Here is a 15,505-nt window from a genome sequence, read left to right as displayed (position 1 = left end):
TAGAGAATTGACGGGAAACCATTGGCCCTCCAATGACTACCATCATCCCCAAGCACGCTGGCTTGCCCTCATGACTGAAGGGACTGGGGCTGCATGATGTGTGTACAATGTGCGCACACACTGCAGAGAATGCCAACATCACTTGCTCATGCTGCAAGGTAGTGCTGGCATGCCCTGCGGCATGCGCGACTGACATCAGTACTCCCCATGACATGCGTGCATGGCTGCCACAGAATCTTGAGGGAGCCCAATTCCTTCCTTGAAAATGGGAGGGGGGAGAGCTTGGGCCCCTGCTCCCCCATGACACCCCTGATCATCCCTGACCACTTGTCATATGTGATGGGGTTTATGGCAATGCCAGACTTTGGGGTTTAATATTTCAGCAGCACCCTGCACAACACCAAAATTCGGTGTCCCTCCGCCTCTCGCCTTCCATTGTTCATCATTGTTGCCCTCTTGACTTGGCACCCAGTGCACGCAAACCTGTCATACTCCCTAAATCCACCTCTGTTGATGGGAGTTGGAGACCAGTAACATCTGGAGGTTCACCACCTCTACACTAGGACTTTGGGGAAGTGGCACCTGAACTCAGGGATGGAAACATGGGTGGGTGGGTGTGCGTGGGTGTGAGAGAGGATGGTGGTGGTAAAAAGTCATAAAGCAGTTTGGAAGAGGCAGAAAGTGAATGGTGAATTGGCTGAAGGCAAAAGTTACCTAGAGGATTCAGAGAGTCTAGGGATCTAACACCGGGTAGTTTACCTTCTGCTTGTAAAAACACCTGCATTTTCCACTACTGTTTTTCACCACACTTGTGCATTTTAAAATAAAATAATTATTAGAAAAACGTTTCCAGTGTTCTCCACCAAAGAATATCAAGCCTGGTAGTACTGCCTTCCGAACTCCCCAACAGTGTGGGAAATGGGAAGCATGCAACAATACAGCATAGTATGGGTGGGAAACTGTAGGTCTAAGGGCCAAATACAGCCTTTTAGGTCTCTCTATTTGGTCCTCAGAAATCTTCTCTGGCCACATCCCTCTCCACAAGCCACTCCCTCTCCCCAGTCCTTCTTCACACATATGATGTTTTCCCCAGTCTGGAATGTATTTTTAAACTATGATAATACCTCTTGCTTGTCTGGCTGGAGGATAGAAATTAGTCTACTGTAGAGAAGTAAAATTTACATTCATTGCTCTGCCCACTTTTGCCTCTTGCCCCATCAACTGCAGGTATTCCCTTGGTCCCCACTGGAAGCTTGCCCAGAAATGAATGTAGCCCTTAAACTGAAAAAGAGGGAGATGGGTTGAGGAATGGGAATGGTAGGTGATAATAGTTCAGAGAGACAATTTTTCCAGGATTGGTTTGTTGGCCATATCAACATGGTCCCCTGTAGCTGTCATTAATGAGCTCTTTCTAGAGCTCTCAGAGTGTGTGATTTCAAAAGCAATACATTTAATGCAGTACAATCTTAAATTCTGAAGTAAACCTGGCTGAGTTAAATGAAGCTTATTCCCAGGAAAATGGGTGGAGAATTGCAGCTTTACAGTGTAATCCTATGAATCCTATTCATTGGGTGGCATTCCTACTCAGAATAGCCACATTGAAATTAATGTATATGACTAACTTAATGTTCACTTATTTCAGTGAGTCCAATGGGTTACTTACTTCCCAGGTAAGTGTGTGCAGAACTGCAATGTAAATGAATTAATTAAAAGCAAATGTTATTGAATACTGAGGATCTCATCCAGATATATATTTTACATATATTCAACAGTGCCTAGATAAACGACACTATTCTACCGAGGCTCACTGCACTTCAGCATAAACCGTTGTCTTTGTTCCTATCATCTGTCTCAGCGAACTGAAATATTATGGAAAGGTGTTTAAGTACGCTTACCTCCCGCGGAGAATTTTCATGAGATAAAGTAAAAACTGTGGCTTCAATCAGCTTAGCTATTACCAGATTTACATTTCCCTGCTAATTTAAGAATTATTTTACACTTCAAGCAACCTCAGCTTGCATGGAGGCTATATCTACTTACCCAGTGAACTCATTGTGGCTTGATTCTGAGAAGACATGTAAAAAAATAAAAATGGTTGTGACTAAGTTGCTCAAGTATGTAGTTAGCTGAAGCCAGTATGGGGAATCAGTGGCACTTCAGCTTCCACCATTCCTGGCAACTGGCCATGCTGGCTGAGGCTGATGGGAGCTAGGTGTTCAACAACACCTGGAGGGACATAGCTTTCCCCCTCTTTTTAAAAAATAAACCTTCAGTAACAGATTAAGGACACTTTGGGGGCTGTTTCTATTGTGTTTCACATGAGAAAACATAATATGGCACTAATGTGTTAATGGGTTTTTGTTACCTTGTTTTTGCATAGAAGCTCTCTTCTGTGACCTAATAACCTGAAGTTTCCTATCTCCAGTTTCTAATGGATACTTTAAATGCAGGTTGTTTGAGCTGGGAATATGTGTGCCTGTCTGTCTGTAGTGTGTGTGCATGTGTATTTGCCAATTCCTCCCACCCTGTCCACTGCTGCCCCCTCTGCCTCCCAATCTGCTTCAGAAATGAAAGCAGCATGGAGGGCTGTAGGAGAAAGGGGAAATATGTAAAAAGCAACCTCCTTCCCTTATTCATTAACAGAAATGGCTATGAGAATCATAATGATGTTAGTAGTGATGTAATCCCATAGATTATCAGATAAGAATCATGACAACTATAGTCTGTTAAGGGAACTGTAGGTCTGCAAAGGGGAAACTATAGTTCCAGGATTCTTGAGGGAAAGTCATATGCTTTATATGTGCATTGAGTCCTCTTTAAACGTATGGTGTGGCTCTGAATTGTACATAAAATGTTGGAGGGGTGGAGTGAGACTGGGACTTGACGAAAGACCAATTTTGCAAGATGGATTCAAGGCAGGGGGAGAATTAAGTGGGTTAGCACAAAGAAGCAAAAAGGGAATTGACTGGATGGAGTGCATGACCCAAATTTTCAGTTTATCCTGTGCTACTATGGGTAGCTAGAAATCAAAGCAAACACGTCCATGAAATAACTGAAATGTGGACAATCAAGCAGTTGAGTGCCCAAGAGTCACACCCTACCTGCTGCTTAGAGCTTCTCCTAACAACAGGGTGCTCTTTGCTGCTTCAGACCACAATATAATTGTGTGAGTCTAATATGCTCTGCATAAACCTCTGTACGTAAATCTTTGAAGGGATTAGAGTCTTATTCTTTTAATACTCTCCCTTTTACCTTGAAGATCTCTTGGGGCAGCTTTAAAAATTACATTCTGTGCGAAGTTATGAATGAAAATTTTAATCCCTTGCATTTAAGAATTATCTCTCTTGGCTTGGTATTGGATAAACATTTAAATCTGGTAAACTCCAACTGTTCCTAAAAATACCGTATTTTTTGCACCATAACACTCACTTTTTTCCTCCTAAAAAGTAAGGGGAAATGTCTGTGCGTGTTATGGAGGGAATGCCTACAGGTGGCATGCCTACGGATTTTCCTCCTCTAAAAACTACGTGCGTGTTATGGTTGGGTGCGTGTTATAGAGCGAAAAATACGGTAGCTTTTCATACTGTAGTTGCTTTCTCCCTGTGGTCGGTTGGATATTTTGTATATAGAACTGATAGAATAAAGGCTGATTTGAATAAAGTAAAGTGGTACCTCTGGTTACAAATGCTTCTGGTTACAAACGCTTCAGGTTACGAGCTCCGCTAACCCGGAAGTAGCTGCTCCTGGTTGCAAACTTTGCCCCAGGATGCGAACAGAAATCACATGTCAGAGGCGCACGCGCAGCGGGAGGCCCTATTAGCAAAAGCGCGCCTAAGGATATGAATGGTTTCAGCTTAAGAACGGAACTCCAGAATGAATTAAGTTTGTAACCAGAGGTATCACTGTACTATGCTTCCAAATATGAGAAGCATCTTGCAAACGATGTCTATGAGTACCAACTAGGGCTGCCAACTAATGAAGAATGTTTTGTTGCTTAATTGCCAGCCTACTGACCAGTCTTTAACGATTGATTGATTGATGGATGGATGGATGGATGGATGGATGGATTAAGTACTTAGTTAAATGCAAATGTATTTGCATATTAACAAACCCTCAATATATACTCTTTAGAAATACCGGAGAAAGTGTGGAGAGCTTAATTTGAAAAACAAAATTTATCATTTGCTGTCAGACTACTTTTACTGTTGTCTTTTAAATTCTTATTCCAGTAGCACCTCAAAAACCCCTGAAAACCCCTATCTCATAATTTTACTATCTACTTAGCTTAAAATTTCCCTCCACCAATCAACCAAACATTCGGTTGATTTGTATGCTGGTCAAACTAATTAAAGATTAGAAACTGTGGACCATAAGGGAGATGGAGAGAACTGAAGAAGCATGGAGGGAGAGAACAGAGTGATTTCTCACTTGCAAGAGTAGCAGATCTGTGGCAAGCAAGCAAGGAAGGCTATGTGGTTGTAGGGGTTGAGTGCGTGTGCATAAATCCAGAGGATACACTGTGGTTTGTGACAGGCACCTCTGCCTGGCCCCACCTATTTACAAAAGTCTAATTTTTTTGCCCAGTATTGCCACCCTAAGACAAAAGCTGTGCCTTTTGTCCTGTGTTTCAACTTAAATTGTGATATTTTACTTTCTAAATTTGCATTTACACATATTAATAGTTTAACAGAGGTGTCATAGAAATTCTTTTTCTCTGGTTTTGGTTTCATTTTCAAGCACACATAGTGTCTAGTGAAGGCACAATTTGAAAGTACAAACAAACTGAATGATTTCAAAATAGGAGAGAGAGAGAGACTAAAAGGATTGGGAAATGAAAAATGGTTGCAAACTGAGTTTTACATTCTTCAGCTGCCCTGGGGAGATGCACTTGAGATAAATGTGACATAGACTGTCTATTTTTAAGCACACACTCAGCAGGAATAGGAAAACAACCAGCATAAGAAAAGGAGTCTTACTAATGAACACAATGATTGATAGTATCATTTGACATAATGACTATGCTCTTGGAGGAGTTTACTTTAAATAATAATTGTATACTTGTGCGACTTGGAGCTAAGTGGAAAATTCATAATTTACCGTGTGCTCAAAATCCAATATCGCCCTAGCCTTTGCCCATTCCAATAGCCTTTTTTCTATTATATAAGTGAGTGGTTGTAGATGGGGCCCTGAGGGAGAAATAACCTAAGTCAAGAAGCTGCCAATTATTATATGTCACATTCACATTATAAGCCAGTTCAGAGTGCTTTTCATTTACAAGAGGGCTCGTGTTTAAGGAGGTTAAAATTAACCTTAGACCTTTTCTTTTTGTTTGCAGGTATATGCAGAAAAAAGTCTATAAAAATTTCCAGCCCCAATAGCAGCCTAATTTCAACATGCAACAAAATTTGCATGCTTTAGATCTAAACTAGTACAGAGCAAAAGGAGGTAGACTTTGCATAACTGTTTGGAGGCATTTCTTCATTTATTTTCATTTGGAACATTTATTTTTAATTTTGTTTCAGAATTAGGGGGGGGACACACAAGAAGTGATGAAGAAGAAAAAATTGTGTGTGTGCAAGCATATCAAACATATACAGTGGTACCTCGGGTTACAGACGCTTCAGGTTACAGATGCTTCAGGTTACAGACTCCGCTAACCCAGAAATAGTAACTCGGCTTAAGAACTTTGCTTCAGGATGAAAACAGAAATTGCACAGCAGCGGCGCTGCAGCAGCAGGAGGCCCCATTAGCTAAAGTGGTGTTTCAGGTTAAGAACAGTTTCAGGTTAAGAACGGACCTCCAGAATTAATTAAGTTCTTAACCCATGGTACCACTGTATAACCTTCCAAATTATAGCCTTTTCAACAAAGTCTTTTAAAGGGAGCTTGTTATTTTTATCCCACTCTTCATCTATATTGGATTTGAAATTGTTTTCATTAATTATATATTTATATCACTTCTAGCTGTTTCATTGGAAATGATTCATAAACAAGAATAAACAAATAATTAAATGGCACAGACACACAACTGCCACTGACCCTGGGGCTTGTTGGTGGTTCCTTTTTCTAATTAAATTTCTAACTCACTTTTGCTTTCCAATGGAGATGCTCAGAGGGGCTAACAAAGCAGCTAAAAAAAAGCCAATAATCTTATCATTAAAAACAAATGTATAGATACCACAATACAGCACAAAAGCGTTAAAAATAGCACTAGCAAAGATTCAAAAGAGACAGAATTTACAAATAAATAACCTTACAGAGCAAAAGAATCTAGGGATGGGAAAAGGAACATTTGGGGTCAATGATTTAATGTTTATGCAAACATATACAGGGTGAACAGCCACAGCCATTAAGACTGGAAGAGAAAATAGGAAGAGAGAAACCCAAACTGTAATATATTTGTCTGTTTTTCATAGAATTAATAGCTTATTGTCTTCAGAATACTAATAAACAAGATGATGATCTAACCTCTGGTTTCTGAAATTGGTTGACATTGACCCCTCAGGATGAATAGGGCTGGGCTGGGGTTTGAAAAGGGCCCAGGATGGAAAATACATTTGTGAAATACAGAGAAAAAAACTTCAACTAGGAACTGCGATCCTCAGAAATAAAGGCTCTGGGCATGTACAGAGTGTTCCCACACCCAGTGAGGAACCTTCACAATACAACACTATTCTCTTCTTCTTTACACATGGTAATTTTTAGTAATGAAGATTGGTGACTGAAAAATGTTGATTACATATTGGTGTTTCTTGACTTTATTTCATTTATGGTACATTCCTAAGAATTTGGGTTGGTGCTGCTGACAACTTTATAAGCTCAATAAGGGGTCAATGAACACAGAAATTTTGGAAACCCCCAACCCCTACTTCTTGAGGCCAGAAATTGCAGGCTGCAGCTGAATCCCCTGACTTGGAACTGACTGTCTTGATCAAAAGGTGCCAAAAGTCTGTTTAAAAACCCCAAAGATCTTGAATTAATCGAATAGTACCAAAGGTATCCTGCAGATTTGAATTAGGAGCAGTTTCATTCACTGAATGGGCTAGAGCATCACTTTGCATAATTGGGATCTGCAAATTCTACTTTTCAATTGCTTCTGGAGTAATTATGTAATAGGAGAGGTTGCTGCCATTCTGAGTCCTGACCCCCTTCTCTCCAAGATAACCATAAAGAAACAGCAGTTAAACTACACAGAACTATCTTTCTGCTGCGAAAATTGTTCAAGGGGCAAGAGCCTCTATGCATCTCCCATTTTCTCTGAGCTGTACAGCAACAGTCCTTTATACTATGCAGTCCCTTGTACTACAGGAGCGGGGGAAACTTTTTCAGTCCACATTCCTTTCTGGGCAACCTTCCAAGGGTCTCATATCAGTGGTGGGCAAGACCAGAGTAGGTGAAGCAATGAATGCAAATATTGCCTCTGTACAGTAATAATAATAATAATAATAATAATAATAATAATAATAATAATAATAATAATAATTTATTTATACCCAGCCCATGTGGCTGGGTTTTCCAAGCCACTCTGGGCAGCTCCCAGCAGAATATAAATATAAATATTAATAATAAGTGATAAAACATCAAACATTAAAAGCTTCCCTAAACAGGGCTGCCTTCAGATGTCTTGTAAAAGTCAGATTATTGTTTATTTCCTTGACATCTGAAGGGAGGGTGTTCCACAGGGTGGGCACCACTACTGAGAAGGCCCTCTGCCTGGTTCCCTGTAACTTTGCTTCTCACAGTGAGGGAACCGCCAGCGCTGGAACTCAGTGTCCGGGCAAACGACGGGGGTGGAGACACTCCTTCAGGTATACTGGGTTGAGGCCGTTTAGGGATTTAAAGGTCAGCACCAACACTTTGAATTGTGCTTGGAAACATTTCTAGTTTCTACACACACTCATACACCTCTCTCTAGCCTTCATCCTAACAAGCAAGAGGCATTATCAGAGCATATTATTATGACACATTCCAGCCAACCAAAACAAAACAAAACATTCAAGGAGGGTCTGAAGTAGTGCCAGAGAGTGGTATGATCGAGGGAGAGGATGTGTGGCATGTGGAGAGTTTCAAGGATCATTTAAAGAGGCCTCACACATGGACAAGGTGGCAACAAAAGACTGGAGAGGAATGCTACACACCATGGACACCATTTAGTTAGCATGAAGCACTTTTAAATCACTTGATCACCATGAGAGGGGATTAAGCACATGCCTAACTCTCCCATTAACCATACCCCATGGATTTAGATATGAAACAGCTAGATACCGGCAATGTCATGCTATAAAGAAAAAAAACCCACATGCATCATTTTCATATGTGTGAAGATGTGCCAAGATTGCTAAAGTAAACACATGCAGAATGTTTACCTATTAAGTGCAGATTAATTAAACTCTGTGAGAATTAATTGGTTCTCCACAGTCAGGTTAGGCAACCTTTTAAAGATCACACAGCTTGCACATTTTGGATTTTGAAAAGTGCAGCTCTCCTCATCAGCCAAAGCAAAGATACGATTATCATGATCACCTTCTTTGGAGGAAGCTAATTCTATAGGAGGGGAGCATATGTTTGCAAAGGTTACAAACAAAAGCGAGCAACTGAAGGGGTCTAGTGATATTATAACTGTTTGACTGTTTTGTTTTGTTTCTAGACATCTGCTGAAGAAGAGTGCTGTTTGATCCATGGGTCTTTCTTGTGACAATCAGAAGGTGTCATCCAAAATATAATGCTGTTCTACAAAACTATGGTGTGGCCACATTTGGAAAACTACAGTATATACAGATCTGGTTGCCGTACCTCAGAAAAGATATTGTAGAGTTGGAAAAGGTTCAGTAAAGGGCAACCGAAATGACTGAGGTGGTGGAGCAACCCCCTTGTAAAGAAAGGTTGCCACATTTGGGATTTATTGGTTTAGAGAAAAGCTGAGAAAGAGACAACATGGTAAAAGTTTATAAAGTATACATAGCATGGAGAAAGAGGATAGAGATTATTTTGCCCCTCCCTCACTCATTACACCAGAACTCATGGACATTCAATGAAGCTGAATTTTGGAAGATTCAAGACAGATAAAAGAAAGTACTTCTTCATGAACTACATTGTTAAACTGTGGAACTTAAATCCGCAGGGGGCAATGATGGCCGCCAACTTAGATGGCTTTAAAAGAGGATTGGTCAAATGCACGCAGGATAAAGCTAACAATGGCAACTAGCTATAATGGCTATGCTTTGCCTCCACAGTTGGGGGAAGTCATGTATTGAATAGCAGTTGCTGAAGAGTACAGAAGGAAAGAGTGTCCCTTTTGTCAGATGCTGTTTGAAAGTTCCCCACAGGCATCTACGTTGGCCACTAGATGGGACTTTCCTTATGTTTTTATGAAATATGTTTGATTATTCCCTTTGTACCCCACCTTTCCTCTATGGACCTCAAGAAAACATTATTTTTATTTAAATATGAAGTGCACTTTCATAAAGAATATTGCAAGGTGGCATACAACTTAAAAACACAACAAAATAACAACAAAATAATGTAAAAGCTAATTGGCAAAGAATCTCAAGTTTGAAAGGCTTGTCTGAATAATGCACCTTGCAGTAGACATCGAAAAACAAGTGGATATGACTCCTGTTGAACCTCTTTTGGCAAGAAGTTCCACAGGGCATGGCTCATCACACTAAAGGCTTGGTCTTTCGTGAAGGCCAGCCAAACCTCAGGAGAAGGGGGATCACCAAAGATCTCAGCAGTTGAGGTGGATCATAAGAAATTAGATGGCATTTACAGTGCTTTGGGACCAAGTTATTCAAGGCTTTGTGAATTAACACAAGAACCTTGAGCCTTGCCTGACTGCAATTTGGTACTCTCAGCAAAGGAGTAACATGTAGCCAGTAGCCTGCTCTTTTGAGAAGTATGGCCACTTCATTCTGAATTAGCTGCAGCTTTTGGACCAGATACTGTTTTACAGTAATCAAGCATTGAGGTTACCAATGTGTGGACCACTGTGGTCAGGCTATCCAAGTCCAGGAATAGGTGCAGCTGGCATACCATCTGAAGCTGGTGGAAGGCACTGCTGGCCATAGAAGTCACCTGGGCTCTCCTCCTACCCAATTTATCCTCACAATAACCCTATGAGGTAGATTAGGCTGGGAGATAGTGACTGGCCCAAGGTGACCCAAGATTTAAACCCTGGTCTCATGGGTCCTACATGAACATTGTAACAACTGCATCACACTGTATGAGTAAATAATGTGTGTGTCCCCCACTACCTTATTCCCAATGGGTGGGGAGAGCTATGGCAACCCCCATATTTGTACAAGCTATTTTTTTAAAAAAAAACACTAAAAAACTACCACATTTAACTGTATTTTAAAGGCACCTTTGTTAATCCTTCACCAATGATTAATTTCTTTACAGGGGATTCAGAAGATAAAATGAGCTGAGTGTCAACAATTCTTGGCAAGCTCTGGAGCTCTTTAATCAGTTCATTTCCATCCTAGGATAAGTGATCATATAATTATATAGCTGGGATGTAGCATAATACAGGATGCAAGAATCACAACTATGCAATTCTTGAAAGTTAACCATCCAACCTTCTCAAAAAAACATCAACAACTTCCAATGAAGAGAGTCCACCACCTTCCAACATGGTCCTCTTCAACTGTCAAAGAGCTCTAGCAAGTTCATCCTAATGTTTTCTCTGAATCTCCTTGTTGCAATTTTAATCCATTAGTTTGCTTTCTACTCTCTGGAGCAGCAGCTCTAAGTCTTCTCTTCTTCAGGCTAAACACACTAGCTTCCTCAACTGTTCCCTATAAAACTTGCTTCCCAGACCATTTATCATCCTGGTTGCTCTCGTCTGCACATGATCCAGCCTTCTTTAACTTTGGTGCCCACAGAACTGGACACAGAACTCAGAACTGATGCCTTTCATTGTACTGAATTTGCAGTTGTGGAAACAATTATTCAGAAATTGGCTTATAGCTAGACCAAAATATGTCAACCCAGAACAGAAATATTGTTTTTCGGGGCCCAGTGCAAACCTATAAATACAGCTCTGCTCTTAAAAACATCCAATAACCTCATTGTTGTTTTGAAAAACTGGATAATTGCTTGGCTTCCTTTTTGCTTTATTGAATGTGCATTGTTGAAGTGTGGCTGGAAAGGCCATACTACATATTTTGCTCAATGCACAGTGTGCTGTTACATCTCATTTTTATTTTTTTATTGAATATGTAATAATTCCCTATACCCAAGGGTCTCATTTTACTTCTTAATTATTTCAGAGATATTTGATGTGGCCAAGCCATATGTTGTGGACAACAAATCCCACCGGCCGCCGACTAACAGTCAGCAGCCAAGGGTTATGGGTGTGGGATTCTACAACATTTGGAGGGTGTGTCCCATTGACTGCCTCTGCCTTAAGTACAAATGTGGAAGGACAGTTGTTATAGTGCACAGTAGCATGAGACTTGTCCCTTATCTCCTGACCTGCAACTTGCCAACAATCTTGCCACCCATAAAGCTCCAAGGAACGTTTTTACTAACCCTGGTAGCCATGATGGTGGCCATTTGGTGGTGATGGCTGTGCGGCTGGAAAGAGAAATGATGAAGCTTTCCTCCTGATGCACTGCTGTCCTGATAGTTAACAATCCCTCCCCCCACTTGTTATTTAGTAAGGAAGAAAGGGAGAAATAGCTGTATGGTACACATTAAGCATAAGCGCACAGTTTGACCTTGATTTTCTATCCACAGCCAAACATAGCCAAGATTACTGCTGCTTTAGACCGTCAACACAAACACGTTGTTTTGTTTTTTTGTCCTTTTGTAATTCAAAACAGTGTTCTGAAACATCTAGCTGGCATATTAAAAGCCACATATTTCCATACCTCGAGACAGGAGGAGGGAAACTGGATTAATTTATCACTTAAAGGTGAACCTACCTACCTTGTACTTTCTGAAACAGAGCCCCCCATGGAAATCTGCACTTCTCTGAATTTTTCTGTGCCAAGTAATGTGCACCAAAATGATAAACCATGCATTAAAATGCATATATTAGCAATAACAACAAACAGATGCATCGTATTATTCCAACAGGCTTTTGAGCGCTGACTGATTTTAAGGAAAGGGCTGATGCTGTGTTGTTTTTATTGTAATTATCTGTATGTTTTAATACAGATAATTACAATAAACACACATACATGTTTTAATTCTTTTTTAAAAAGATTTCTCCCCCCCCCCAATGTTTTTAGCTGTTCCCATTCTATCTGTAAGCCACCTTGATTCCCTGTGAGGGGAAAGGCAGGATATAATAATAATAATAATAATAATAATAATAATAATAATAATGGCACAATACTAAGGAGAATGGTTTTGCAAAAGTGTGCATGGTAGGCAAATTTGCAGTGGTACCTTGGGTTACAGACACTTCAGGTTACAGACGCTTCAGGTTACAGACTCCGCTAACCCAGAAATAGTACCAGTAGCACCTTAAAGACCAACTAAGTTAGTTCTTGGTATGAGCTTTCGTGTGCATGCACACTTCTTCAGATAAGTGTGCATGCACACGAAAGCTCATACCAAGAACTAACTTAGTTGGTCTTTAAGGTGCTACTGGAAGGAATTTTTTTATTTTGACTATGGCAGACCAACACGGCTACCTATCTACTACTGGAACCAGAAATAGTACCTCGGGTTAAGAACTTTGCTTCAGGTGAGAACAGAAATCGAGCGCTGGCAGTGGCAGCGGGAGGCCCCATTACCTAAAGTGGTACTTCAGGTTAAGAACAGTTTCATGTTAAGAACGGATCTCCAGAACAAATTAAGTTCTTAACCCGAGGTACCACTGTACTGGGATAAATGCTGGTGAATTTTCCTAAGGTCTTAAAAAATGGAAACTCATGTAGAAATGTGGAGAAGTGAACTTTAAATTGGAAAAAGGGTGGGTGGTGGGTGGGACAAAACTGAAATTGATGCATGATAGATGTGGCTCACTGTTCAGAATATTGCATTTTCTGTTGCAGCACTTCTTGACTGGCTTCTGCTTCTGCCTGGTTGTAACAAACTTCACTAGATTTTACAAGCCCTGGATATCCCATATAGTTGCACTGACAGAGTATACCCTCAATTCTGCCACATAACCCTTTTCGCCATCTCAGTACTGCGCTTGTATCCTGGACCAAGATCCTTGAGTCTAGATAATGTGCCCATTTCCCACCCAACCACCATTATTGAGTTCTGACCCAAGCCCATCAGAGACATCAACATGCTGATTCTTACAACCGCCAGGGACCTGGGACCCAAGAGTGCAACATTTCTCTGCAGCAAGCCCATTTTATTGATGAAATATAACCATATATCCTTTGAGGGGGCAGGGGAGACAATGGCTTAGTACAGGGTCACAAACAATCAGGGAAGGAGTGTGATACTCGGCAGGCAAACGTCTTGAACTGGCTTCTGTTGGATCGTTTTGTTTATGCTTCAAGAAAGCAGCAGAAGCAGCAGTCGTGGTTGGCTGTGCTGCACTACAGCATAACAGAATCTTTGTTCAGCTCTGCTTGGTGCCATTTAAACATTGTGATTCATTGAATGGGAGGCTGCTTCCTGTAAGGGTGCCTTTTCTCCTGTGTTTACAGGCTAGTGGGGGCAGGCAGTGGGGAAGGAGAGAAAAACCAGCCCCATTGAAAAATAAAAACGGGGGGGGGATAGAGGAGAGGAAGATTATTAAAGATTAATACAACCTCTGGAAGTTGAAAAAGGTCATTGAACCAAACCATGTCTCTTCCCTGTGCAAAACAACCCTTGTGTATAATAGTGGCAGCAGGCAAAAATAAGGCAAAAATAAGATTTTAATTGATGAAAACCTTTTATGCATCCACTGTTGCAGTTGGGGAATATACTCTTGTGATGTGCAATTAAACAAAGCAACTGAAGATACTTTCAGAGTGCTGGAATGGTGTTCCAGTTAGCTTCAGCTCTGCCTTATTGCAGGGGTACCATTTTAGATGGCAGTGGTTGAGATTGGTGGTGGAGTGGGAAAGCATAGCAATATTTCAGTATGAACATAGGGACATGGGAGAAGTTTGATTCAGGTGAATCTTTCTGCTTCTCATGTGTATTTGTTTATTCATTTGGAGTATTTACTTTGACTTCCCCTGGGGATGCCCAAGCATCTACACACATAACCTGGTCAGCAGACTGAGCAGGAACACAGGTCACCCCATAATGGTGAAATGTTTTGCCTTAAATTATTTCTCAGTTTGCAAACTTCTTTCATTTTATATGCAAATCTGTGCCCTTATGTCTTCATTTTTAGATAGGCAATTTCCTCTTCCATAAGCAGGCATCCTACTAGGCAAGCTACTCACTGGGCAGTCCCATAGAGGCAGGTGGCAAAAATGGACATTTTATTGAGCACTTGAGCAGCCACCAAGCACAGCTGGCTGGCAGCTTGGTGGATCCCAGATTATGCAGGCTTGCTTTTGTCACTGTTAACAAAGATTTTCTCCTTATGCTCATAGCAAGCATTTGGTCTCTGCCAAATTTGTTGGAAACGGCTCTTCATTAGCAGACAGAGAGAGGGGAAGAGAGAGATCATTTTTATTCAGGTATGTGAAAGGCAGAAGGCTGCTACAGGGTAGTCATAATCTGTTATTGTTTCCCTCCAACTTTGTGCTATTTTTTCATTTTCTTTTTAATGAACTGTCCAGTCTGGTTTAGCAATGGGAACTATGATGGAGCTGCAATATAAATGGCTTATTCAGTGCATTTGTTTTCATTGCTGTTATTATTATTGCTGCTGCTGCTATTATTATTATTAATTTAAAGAAACCCTTTCCCACCCGCCCAGCACCAGAGTATAATTGAACAGCATGGAGATGATTGCAAAGGCAAGTTGTCAGGGGTAAAACAGATCCTATATCAGAAATGCATTCTTGACACCACCACACCCAATTATAAATTCTCCTTCAGATTTGAGTTGTACAAAGGCAAACCATCTAGGGAAAAGGATTCAGGGCCATGTATTTTTGACTCCACAGACCAGATCATTAGTGAAATTAGCTTTGTGGGCCAAATTTGACAGGAGGGCAAGGTCACCCACTAGTAAATCCCATGGCACCACATTGAAGTCAGGTGTAAGGTGCTTTGCAGCTTCAAAAGGCTGCTTTTCTCCATATAATGTTGCCAGAGAACTGTCTTTTCTAAGAACATGTGAGAACTGCCTTTTCTAACAACATTTATGCCGTCACCCCCCACCCCAGTAACTTCCTCCCAGCGCTTGGGTCAGAGGGCAGTCAAACATTTCTATTCAGTCAAGCTTCTGTGCCCTAGTTATTTGGACTGCTGTGAGTTTTACAGTTTTCTATAGTTAGTTCATATTTTATGCTGTTTTACTGTGCCACACTGATCTCCTGAGGGCCAAAGAGCAAGATATAAATAATTTTAAATAAATGAATAAATAAAACATTCTTTCTAAGTAACATGGTATCTACACTATTTCCTTGCATACCCAAAGCTAATGA

General features: G+C 40.8%; 1 protein-coding gene across 2 annotated transcripts in view; it reads right to left on the bottom strand.

Moving 5' to 3' along the window:
* The window catches only part of CDH11 (cadherin 11), a 107,422-nt gene that overhangs the window by 38,997 nt on the left and 52,920 nt on the right, over nt 1-15,505 (bottom strand). The window lies entirely within an intron of this gene.

Source organism: Podarcis liolepis (assembly GCF_965112155.1).
Source record: "Podarcis liolepis genome assembly, chromosome: 7".
Lineage (NCBI taxonomy): Eukaryota > Metazoa > Chordata > Lepidosauria > Squamata > Lacertidae > Podarcis > Podarcis liolepis.
The sequence above is the reverse complement of the archived record's forward strand: the minus strand, read 5'-3'. Positions and strand labels throughout refer to the sequence as shown.